General features: G+C 34.6%; 1 protein-coding gene and 1 long non-coding RNA gene across 4 annotated transcripts in view; one reads left to right on the top strand and one right to left on the bottom strand.

The window, feature by feature from the left end:
- LOC149132618 (uncharacterized) overlaps positions 1–12328 on the bottom strand; it is a 76732-nt gene that overhangs the window by 29885 nt on the left and 34519 nt on the right. The gene's annotated exons all lie outside the window — the stretch shown is intronic.
- The window catches only part of LOC106867544 (alpha-2C adrenergic receptor), a 343342-nt gene that overhangs the window by 302402 nt on the left and 28612 nt on the right, over positions 1–12328 (top strand). The window contains exon 3 of one of the 3 annotated variants that reach the window (XR_016244205.1): positions 7657–8019. The exons of the other annotated variants lie outside the window; for them this stretch is intronic. The gene's annotated coding sequence lies outside the window, so the exon portion shown is untranslated. Of the gene's footprint in view, positions 1–7656; positions 8020–12328 lie in introns of those variants that run through there. 3 annotated transcript variants of the gene reach the window in all.

Genomic DNA, 12328 nt, shown 5'->3' with positions numbered 1-12328 from the left:
CACGTATACATGGACACATGCATATGTCTATATATATATATATATATATATATAATTGTAAATGTGTGTGTATATATATATATATATATATATACATATATATATGTATACATTTAGGCGTGCGTATGTGTATGTTTGTCTGTCAATGACTGTATGTATGACCGTTCTATGGCTGGCTGTTCTATGGCTGGCTGTACGAAACTGCCTTCAGTTTAAAGACAACAAATAAATCGACCACATACTTCATAGGCTTCTGTTTACACATGTTTTTTCGCAATACACACCGTGTTGCCGATGTTTGTGTTGATAGTGCACAGCCTGTAGATATAGTATAGATAATCTATAGTCTGAAGATGTTTATTTAGATAGACGGACTACAATATTAGCTTCTATAGAGGTCAAAGCGTCTTATGTCATCCATAAGTAATGTATGATGGAAAGAGCCTGTAGAGATGTCAGAGAACAGATGTATATATCAGATAGTTTAAACAATATAATGAATGATTATCTTATTGATTTTTTTTTTTAAACATAGTCACAAACGTGGCTGCGTGGTAAGAAGTTTGCTTTCCAACCACATGGTTTCAGCTTCAGTCCCGACCCGGGTAGACTAAATTTTGGTGAATTGATTTGGAAGACGGAACCTGAAAGAAACCCGTCATGCACACACACACACACATATATATATAATATATATATAAAGAGTTCCAAATCTGTCTGTTTTTTTTTGTTTTATTTATATTCTTATAAAATTAATGTGGGATATAGAATATGGAAAATATAAATAGTAAAATGAAATGAAGTATTGAACGTCTTATTGAATATATGAAATAGAGTATTATATATAGAGTATTAAATATATAAGGACTAGTATACATTCCTGCCTCATGGCAGTCATCAAGGTCCCTCCCGTCTGACAGATATATATATATATATATATATATATATATATATATATACATACATGGGCTGGACAGGATAATGGAAACGCCTTAAAATTTCAATATGGGGTAGGACCGCCTTTGGCAGTAATTACAGCTTGAATTCGACGAGGTATGGACTCATACACAGTTTGAATTTTTTCCAAAGGAATTTTGGTTCATTCTTCAGCTAAAACAGTCTCCAGTTCTTGTAGTGATGATGGTGGAGGATATCGACTCCTTACTTGTTTTTCTAATATTGAGATCAAGAATAGATATCCAAATCATTGTTCCAGATCTCGCTGTAGTCACTGCAAATAACGATTTATTTTACAATACAGGTTTTTCTATCCACTGTGGTCAGAATACGACATTAAAACAAGTATTTATATGCAGCTTCCCAACCACGTGGTTTCGGGTTCAGTTTCGTGGCACGTTGGGAAGGTGTCTTCTACTCTTGGCCTCCACTCAACCAAAGCCTTGTGAGAGGATTTCTTAGACGGAAATTATATGAATTTATATACAGTAGCGGTTTTGATAAAAGGGGCATTAAGAACAACTGTATTGAAATAGTTATAGCAGATTAACAATACATTGAGACTAAATATTTTACACATATTTAGACATATCTAATATCTAACTTTCGTGAAATTTTCAAGTGAATGGAATAAATATTTTGTAAGTTATGAGGAAATAAATCTTCGAAATTGCAGCGGCCAAAAGTTAAGGGTTACTTAGAGAAAATGAATTACTAATCGATGCATTCGTTGTTTAGAAGACTCTTAATGAGCTAACAGTTACTTCGCATGATCTGACATTATTGGAACATTCAAATATTCTTCTTACCTTCACGTTTTTTTTTTGTTTTTTTTTTTAATAAAACTTAAAATACGAAAAGTATTAAACAACCGGCATCCATAAAATTAACCCCTTTGTAGGTAAAAATTATAGCCCCGCTGGAAGAATTTACTTCTGTTTGAGGAAACTCAATTACAGACCTTGATCACTCAATGGTTAAGCATGTCTCCATTATCAGATCAAAGATATGCAAACCAGAATTATCGCATTGCTTTGCATGGACAACATTTTCTGGTTTATGCCTCTATTTTCCAGACAACTGTTATGAGGTTTCGCTGTTATGTCTCGCAGTTTGACCTGCCGACACGATAGCATCTTCTTGATTGCTTTGATAATCAGATTACTATCACTTTAGCTGATTAAATTTGCAGCAGGGCAATATTTAATAGCATTAATCACCTAATTATTTAATTACACAAGTCAATATGGTTAATTAGTTTAATCAGAACCATCCATTCTTGAATTACAACTAATTATCAACGAGCCAAAGAGGTCGATTGTATAGAGTGGCCTGATATGTAAGAAACAAGAGTGAATTCTTTTGTCAACTGGCTTCGGACAATATGCTATGAATTCGACACCACTTCGTTATGTGGTTCAGAAAGAGCAACTAAATTGTCTTTACATTATATGTTAATGTTTTAGAAAAGATATTATAATATATGTGGAGGCGCAATGGCCCAGTGGTTAGGATCGCGGTTTCGATTCCCAGACCGGGCGTTGTGACTGTTTATTGAGCGAAAACACCTAAAAGCTCTCCGAGGCTCCGGCAGGGGATGGTGGCAAACCCTGCTGTACCCTTTCACCACAACTTTCTCTCACTCTTACTTCTTGTTTCTGTTGTGCCTGTAATTCAAAGGGTCAGCCTTGTCCCGCTGAATATCCCCGAGAACTACGTTAAGGGTACACGTGTCTGTGGAGTGTTCAGCCACTTGCATGTTAATTTCACGAGCAGTCTGTTCCGTTGATCGGATCAACTGGAACCCTCGACGTCGTAAGCGACGGAGTGCCAACAATATCCACATTATAATATATGTGGAAGCGCGTGACCTAGTGGTTCAGGTGTCAGCATCATGATCGTAAGATTCTGGTTTCGATTCCTGGACCGACTGGGCAACGTGTTGTGTTTTTGAGCAAAACGCTTCATCTCATGTTGCTCCAGTCCGCTCAGCTGGCTAAAATGAGAAACGCTGCGATGGACTGGCGTCCCCATGAACCTGGCTAGGCTTTAAAAAGGCGCATTTGATTTTTTGATTATAATATACAATGCAGTGCTGTATAATACGTGAGTGTGCATGTGCGAAGGTGTGCGTATGTATGGGCACGGGTACCCATACAGATGTTCATACGCTCTCATATCCATACGTATGTGGATATATACCTATACATACATATATGTGTGTGTCTGTATGTATAAGCTACGTGTATAAACACACGTATATATATAAAGGAAGAATAAATTCTCTCTCTCTCCCTCCCTCCCTCACTCAGTATATACAGGGTGCGAGAGGTAAATTGTCGCCATTGTATATTTTTTTTAATTTCGTGCATGCACGTTGTTTGTTTTTGATTTTGTCGACTATACAGTCTGTGAGAAAAACAGCACCCTGACGCAAATATATATACAATGGATCATATTTTAGCTCTTATTTAAATCGATATATATATATATATATTTAGAGAGAGAGAGAAAGATATTAAAATATATATATTAAAAATAACAACAAACAAGAGGGAGTGCACATTGAATGTCTTAGTTTGAATAGCTTGGGGAAAAGAGAGCGCTTTAGACGTTTCAATTAAAGCTCTCGTCGGAAAGAAAAAACGGAAAAATCCATAAAAGGAACAAAAATCATTAACATATATATATATATATACACATACATATGCATGTGTGTCTGTGTTTGCCCCCCACCCACTCCAACATCGCTTGAAAACCGATACTGGCGTGTTTACGTGATCGTAACTTAGCGGCTCGGCAAAAGAGACCGATAAAATAAGCACAAGGCTTACAAAGAAGAAGTCCTGGGGACGATTTGCTCAGCTAAAGGCGGTGCTCCAGCATGGCTGCCGTCAAATGACTGAAACAAGTAAAAGAGAGAGAGAGTAAAAGCGAGATGGTGTGCATTTACTTTCCTGGAGTGCATATGCATGTGTGTGTGTGTGTGCAACAAAAGAAGAAATAGTTATGGATTTGAAAGCCTTTGATCTTTTAGTCAGCCGTCGGCTAGTTTCAACCAACGAGTAAACACAACTATTACTACTGCTTCGATAACAACCATGGCAACTGCTACTACTATTACTACTTCAAATAAAGCAACGTCAATCAGCATCTCGGTATGTAAAATAAATTCGTTAATTCATTTTATTTATTATAGTGGAATATCATATGTAAATATTCTTTTAACATTCAGTCTAAAGATTATTTACGATATAAGCACAAGTTCAGAGCTTATATATCTCCTAGTCACTCGGTAAAATATGATTTATCATTCAAAGGGATGAAAACATCGCTATATATAGAGAGAGATGAGATGGGGGGGGGGAGAATCAGTGTGAGAGAGAGTGAGTGAAAGGGTGAGAGAAAGATGTGAGGAAAAAAATTACAAAAAGGTGAAAAAAATCACTTATTATATATATATATATATATAATATATATATATAATATTAGGGATAAAAATCCAAATTTACAGGTAAAAACTTAATTAAATTCAATTTATCAAAAATTAAAATTAAATTAAGTTTCACAGTATAAAATATATAAGTATATAGTTTTAGAGAAAAGAACCAAAGTTCATGAACCACTCCATGAAAATCCACAGTCACATAGAGAAAATTAATAAGTAAATGCACGATAAATAAGTATAATATAATACAAAGTAAAAATCATAAGATAATGATAATTATCTTATGATAACAAATAATAACATATAATACGATATTATCATTATCTTATGATTTTTACTTTGTATTACATTATACTTATTTATCGTGCATTTACTTAATTCTCTATACGTGACTGGATTTTCGTGGATGAGTTCATGATCTTTGGTTTTTTCTCTAAAACTATACATACATACATACGTATGTATGTATTATGATGTTAATATGTTACCCTCCTAGATTCACACTTATTGCAGTAGTACTTCAGTTTGTCTCAGCCCTGTAAAAGAACTCGGGACGATGGGCCTCCAATTAAGCCTTTCATGACCCCATTAAAGCCGGGAATTTTTCAGCAACTCCTAATTTGTGTTACAGTTTCATTTATAATATAACCATGCGGCTAAAGATCATTTATCATATACGTACATTGCCACAGCTCATTTATCATCTAGGCTCACATATATGTGAGCATAGCAATGCTTCACTTCCTTCACGCGTATTTTTGCCTTCCCTAATAGCATTATGTCTCTGGTCGCTGTTTCTTGCATGTGTAACGCCTAAGCTTCCGTAATGACTTATTTTTCGCTCTATAATTCTTCCGATGTATGCAGCCGATTTTCTTCTGCGGGCTTCGAAATATGATTAATAAACTGGAGTTTGATTTGAATGTGCAGTCAATTTCAGTTAGAGGCCGGTTGTGCTTCTTCACCAACATTATCAGGATATATCCGTAGGGGATAATATTAGAAGGTTCATCAATACAGCTATAGTAGTTGGTTGAGTTAATGAGTGAAAGTATCTCTTGACTGCGTGAAGGAGTAACTGAACAACACACGCTAACATTTAACTAGAATTTAGTTTCCCCACATAAAGACAAACTGCGTTGTCCATTTACAGTTGAAAGCAACAATAATTACACATACAAAACAAATGGTTGCCCTTCGTACATATATAGTGTGTGTGTGTGTGTGTGTGTGTGTGTGTGTGTGTGTGTGTGTGTGTGTGTGTGTGTGTGTGTGTGTGTGTGTGTGTGTGTGAGTACATATCTGTGTTATTCTTAAGCAATGTCAGATGATATTGCCATTTAATCTTTTTTATTTCTTTCTCGAGTTTCTTCACGGTATGAACACGAGTGTAATTACAACCGAGAAAAGCCAAATATGAGGTCATTGTAGACCAGATCTACTCAAAACAAATGACTGCCCTTCGTGTATATATATATATATATATATATATATGACTCAGTGAATATCGAGTCACTGGCTCACTGAAAAGGTTCTAAAAAAATCAACGTAAATGTTTTGGCAAAACAAACTGGACACTTAATACATGAGTGGATTTAATACATGATTGAATTTTGAATTCAAAGAGTAATAATAATAATAATGATAAGAAGGAGAAGAACAAGAACATCCACTATGATAAGAAAATAACAATAGCAAGAAGAAAGAAAGAAAAAGGACATAATAAAGGAAAAAAAAGAAGACGGACTGAGTTTAAAAAGGAGAGAATATGAAAATGAAGAAGAAACTAAGTGGGTGAAAGGAGAGGCAGGAGAGAAATGCGAGAGGAGAGCAGAAAACTTGGTAGTGGATTATAGATATCGTCGACAAAGCAAAATACAGAAAGTACGAGAAGAACTTGACGTAACGGTCAAGGGTTAACATAACGACACTTTAGTGGTCAAATATGAAGAGAGATTGTGTGTGAGAGCCTACAAGAGAGGAAAGCAGACACCGTCTTTCGCGTGCATACATAATCGGGGAGTGAGGATTGCTGATTGGTTGGCTGGTCGGTTGGTAGGTATGATCGGTGATGTTTGTGTGTGATCATCAATAAATAATTCGGATTTACTGATCGTGCGTGATGATACATCGCTGATTGACGACATAGTGGGAACCATTGATTTCTTAATCCTGATGAGTTTATGTGTGTATGTATATGTGTATGCATCTGTATGTGTGTGTATTATGTATGTATAAATGCAGACATCTGTGTGTTTGTACATATACGTACATAAATACATGTACACACATATATACATACACACATGAATGTGTATATAAAAATATGTCTAGAAACATACACATATATGCGTATATATGTAAGTGTGTGTATATATCGTGCATATATATGTATAAGGATATATCTGTATTTTATCACACACACACACGCACACGCACACACACACACACACTATGCAAAAGGCGCATGTCGTTAATGTAGAGGGGCAGAGGTCTGATATGATGTAATATATAATAATTAAGTTATAAGGTATGATACATAACAATGTTGGGAAGTATTAATACAAAGTCTGTGAGGAGACCCCGCCTGAACAGTGGTTCGATTCTCAGTCGTGCCACTATATTATCATATATACCTTTCTCGTTTTTAAAACAAGCCAGTGGGATATGAAATCACCCGAGCTGCTATTTCTAGAGCTCATCTACTTTTTTCTAAGCATCGGGTAAATATTTTTTAATCTTTTAATTGAATGATTCTGGTAATTAAACTCCACGTCCAGTTTGTGTAAAAATATATAAGATGTGCCTTTGACTTTTTCCCAATCCAAGTTCCTTTTATTCGAGTGAGAATTTACAAAAAGAAAAACAAAAAGACGGAGACAGGTGTGTAAACAACAAACAGATGTATTAGTTTAACGCTTGGGATGTGAGAGAGTCTTTTACGTTTCGAACCTACGCTCTTCGACAGAAAGGAACACAGAAATAAACAAGGAGAGAAAATAAAAAAAGTTTAGTGGCTAGCCATCTATCATGGCGAATCTCTTTTTAGACCCAATATTTACATGTTATTATTTATAGCTTTATCTATTTCGAGTTCCTCTCTTTAAAAAAAATTATTTCATGTCTCTTGCATTTTCTTAATTACTATGACGTAAACAATATATTTATCTATTCTTAATCAGTTTTTAAGAAGATTACAGTGTTTATATTAAATTTTACTTTTGGCCATTAGTTTATTTTCTGACTTTCAGAATAATGAAATGCAACATCAAAACATGGGTGTTTTTGTTCGATTCCCTTTTAAAAATATCGTTTTAATGGAATTCATCGGCCATTGTTCTTTATGGAGCATCCTAACCGAGTGGAAAGGGAAACCCCCTCAATCGGAAACATTGAAGGGAAGTGGATTCCGCTAAGGGCCCCCAAATTCAGAGATTACATTGTTCAGCCGAGAAACGAAATAAGTTTCTATACGCATGTAGGCCATGACCGGATGTGGTCACTACTACTACTACAACCAACAAAAATGCTACCACGTCGACTATGTTGACACCAGTAAGGAAAAATTATGAACTTTTCATTTAATTTAATTTTTTTTTCTAGAACCGAAACATGTTTAAAATATCTCTGTCAAAATTATAAATTAAAATTCATTTTTTATATATTGGCGTTTTCAAACTTCTTTTTTATAAATATATATATATATATATATATATATAATAATAATAATAATAATAATAATAATAATGGAGTTACGACGCAAAAACGTATGTATTCAAATGAATGTATTTATCTTCTTCAGTATAAAGAATTCATTAAGAGACTTAATAAATCAAAATTTCTTTACACATCTTCAGAAATAAATATAACACCAGAAAAACTATAATTACTTTTGTTGGTAGTTAATTTATAATATATATATATACACAACGGTCTTCCACACAATTTCCGTCGACCAAAACTCCATTCACTAAGCATTAATCAGCCTGACGACATAACAGTAAAAATTGACTAAAAGTGTCGCAGACCGTGGATGGAACTGAACCGGAAACCATATCGTTGCAACTAGAGGTTTTTAACCACACAACTATCACTTCTTAATGAAATTTTAAAGTGCCCCGAACAGGAGAAATATTGTATGAACTTCTTGAAGGCACCAAATATACCAAACAAGCATGCGTGTATAATCAACGTACCACTAGCAGAATAGTATGACACCAGGTCATTAGCAAAACATTGCTACCAGCCGAGAAATGTTAATTTTACTTTCACTTTTCGCAGATATATTTCACTATCCATTAATTAATCTATTTACTCAGAAATCGGTAATTTATAGACTTAACATGGCGTTTTAAACAGTAGGGACATTGTGTAATTGAGAGATGTTTTGTTGAAGTTAAACTTGAGACAAATTTACAAATCTATTGACTTCTTAATTCGATATGTAAATCTTTCAATTATCTCAAGCCATAAAAAGGCCAGACGTAATTACCATTGTTGCGCCATTACGCCATAACACTTTCAGGTACGAAAATTAATTGATATACACCTATATGTATATATGTGTATATCCGTGCATGTCTCTGTATGGACGTATGTGTGTGTGTATATGTATATGCATATATATATTCATATATATATATATATATATATATGTATATGTACGTGTGTATGTATGTATATGTATATATGTGTATACGATTTAAAACAAGTTGACTACTTCACAGAAACTGTAAAGTTACTAGTTCACCCAAAATGTGAGCGCAGACAAAGTGCATGTATGAGTTTTGAGGTTAATAAGTTGTTGCTTCACAACCACAAAGTCTCGGGTTCGAGTCTTCAGCTATTCGTCTTTTACGGTATTCTCGGGATAATCATGCATTGTGAGTAAAACTGGTTGATAGAAACTGCGAGGATGCTCCCTGCAGATGTCTGTCTGTCTGTCTGTCTGTGTTTGGAAGCTGCTGGTCTTATATTTGCCTTTAGGTTAACACCGCCCAAATAATCTTATCTCATTTTTGTATCCAGTAACTGAGCGGTGTGACAAATAGCGAGGGTTAAGATAAATACCAAGCTTCACCATAGATATTAGTGGTGATATGATCTATTGAAAAATCTTTGTAGCTAGTGTTACAGAATGGATAAATTTCAATGATTAAACCTTGTGAATGAGTAAAAAGGCGTTACATCGGGTCGTATTTATCGTGGTACCTCAGTAAATGTAATGCTTCTTTTCTGGTATTCCGGCGTTGAATATTTCAAGTCAGATCGGTAAAGGAAGGATTGATTCCACTTTGGTGTACTATACATTCTTTCAGTTAGCTGTTGCTTACGAGACTTCGGAGGAAGGCTTGCTTCTGGATGTCTCACAGAGGCTACTGTAGATTGCTTTGATGTCGAGTGAACTAGTCTCCTTGTCTAAGGTTTAAAGACGCCCAGCACCTAAGGGTAACCCAGGGAGAGAAAAATTCAGTTGATTAAGCAGTGAATAATATATGTGGAGGCGCAATGGCCCAGTGGTTAGGACAGCGGACTCGCGGTCATAGGATCGCGATTTCGATTCCCAGACCGGGCGTTGTGAGTGTTTATTGAGCGAAAACACCTAAAGCTCCACGAGGCTCCGGCAGGGGATGGTGGCGAACCCTGCTGTACTCTTTCACCACAACTTTCTCTCTCTAACTTCCTGTTTCTGTTGTGCCTGTAATTCAAAGGGTCAGCCTTGTCACACTGTGTCACGCTGAATATCCCCGAGAATTACGTTAAGGGTACACGTGTGTGTGGAGTGCTCAGCCACTTGCATGTTAATTTCACGAGCAGGCTGTTCCGTTGATCGGATCAACTAGAACCCTCGACGTCGTAAGCGACGGAGTGCCAACAATAAATGCTGCGGCAAATCTACCACAAGCACCGAGAAACACGCACACAAACAAGAATATTACATACATATACGGAAGGCTTCTTTTAGTTTCCGTCAACCGATTTAACTGATATGATTTTCACCGGGCGGAGGCTATACTTGAAAACTGAACGCAGAACCCTGTGAATGAGAAGCAAACTTCTTACCACACAGCCACGCCTGAGTTTCACAGAATTTATATAAAAGAATCTATTTTCGTCGTAATAAAATTTCATAGTAAACATCAACTACATTTACAGCATCAATACAATCATCTATGTTAGCTTTTTTTTTTTTATAAGAAAACATTTTATTTACTTCTTTTGAAGCCATTTAAATTCGTTCAGTCCGAAATAAATAAAATTAAATTAAAATCAATAATTTTTTATTTATCTTTAAATGAAATAAAGTAAATATTTTTTCTCTCCTACTCCTTCTCTATCGGTATGTGCATATCTCTCTCTCTTCACCCCACCCACTCTTTCTCTCTGTGAGTGTTTGTGTATATATGTATATGCAAACATATATGTACGTACGTATGTATGTATGTATGCATTTACATATGACTATAAAAATATAACCATGTGTATATATTTACTGTTTGCATATATATATATACACACATATATACATATACACACACACATATATACATATACACACACACACACATATACACACACACATATATACATACACATATATACATATACACACACATACATATACACACACATACATATACACACACATACATATACACACATACATACATACATACACATATATACATATACACACACATATATATATATATACATGTATGTGTATAAATACACATGTATAAACGCACTTACAGATATATATGCAAATACACACAATTAAACCCCCATGTAAATATGTGTGTATATATACGAATGTATATATAGACGAATGTATGTATATATATATATATATATATATATATGTGTGTGTGTGTGTGTGGCGGGGGGGTGTATGCAGATATATGTATACATATGTATATACCTAAACACTGTAACATATTGTGTTATGCGGTGTCTCAGATATTATCTTGTATAGAACTCACTATGAGATATAGATGTACTATTTAAATACATACATATTTTTTTCCACTATGCGTAAGCACAAGTGTTAGTGTATAAGTGCGATTGCCTATTTATTGCTATATATACATTTAATAGTGGCATTTGTAGTCGACATCAAATAATACGTTAAGAATGAAAGTAGATGATAAACAGGAAAAAAATTTTACATTATTACCTAACGTGTATAAGGTAAAATAACTTATTTTTATGTTTTACTGTGTACATGATTTACAAGTGAGTGACGCACCGTTCTTCATGAAATATATTCCTATTATGTAGACCTTGTGACGTAGTTTCTATTCTTATGTGGATATATCATTTCATTTTGAATATTATCTGTCACGGAATATCTGATGAAAACAACGGGTTCTATGCACACACGAAACTTTAAGTCATGTGGAATCAGCTCAAACTGTTACTACATACATACATATAAATTTAAGGAATGGAGAAAACGCATGTTATAATTGCATACTTTATTCCTACATATGTTTCAACGGATTACAACCTGTGTGATTCATAGGGATCTTTGATATTAAAATTGTAACCTTCTCTTCAAGGAATGCATGGTAGTCATCTTAAACGTATGACCGATTATCGGTCATAATGTCTTACGTTTAAGATGATTCCCATGCTTTCCCTTACAATTTTAATATCAAAGATCCCTATGGATCACACAGGTTGTAATCCTTTGAAACATAGGTAGGAATAAAGTATGCAATTATAACATGCGTTTTCTCCATTCCTTAAATTTTTAAATATACTCAAATACCCAAAATTTCAAGGAGTTCCTGCCTTAAAAACAGGAACTAAACCACAGTTATTTTGTGTTCTTTGCTACATTGGTTTCTATTAACCCATTTATTATATCCGAAGAATTTTTATTCATTAAGATAGAAGAAATACACATAATTATATATA

This window comes from Octopus bimaculoides, chromosome 14, assembly GCF_046866305.1.
Source record: "Octopus bimaculoides isolate indiv1 chromosome 14, ASM4686630v1, whole genome shotgun sequence".
Classification (NCBI taxonomy): domain Eukaryota; kingdom Metazoa; phylum Mollusca; class Cephalopoda; order Octopoda; family Octopodidae; genus Octopus; species Octopus bimaculoides.
The sequence above is the reverse complement of the archived record's forward strand: the minus strand, read 5'-3'. Positions and strand labels throughout refer to the sequence as shown.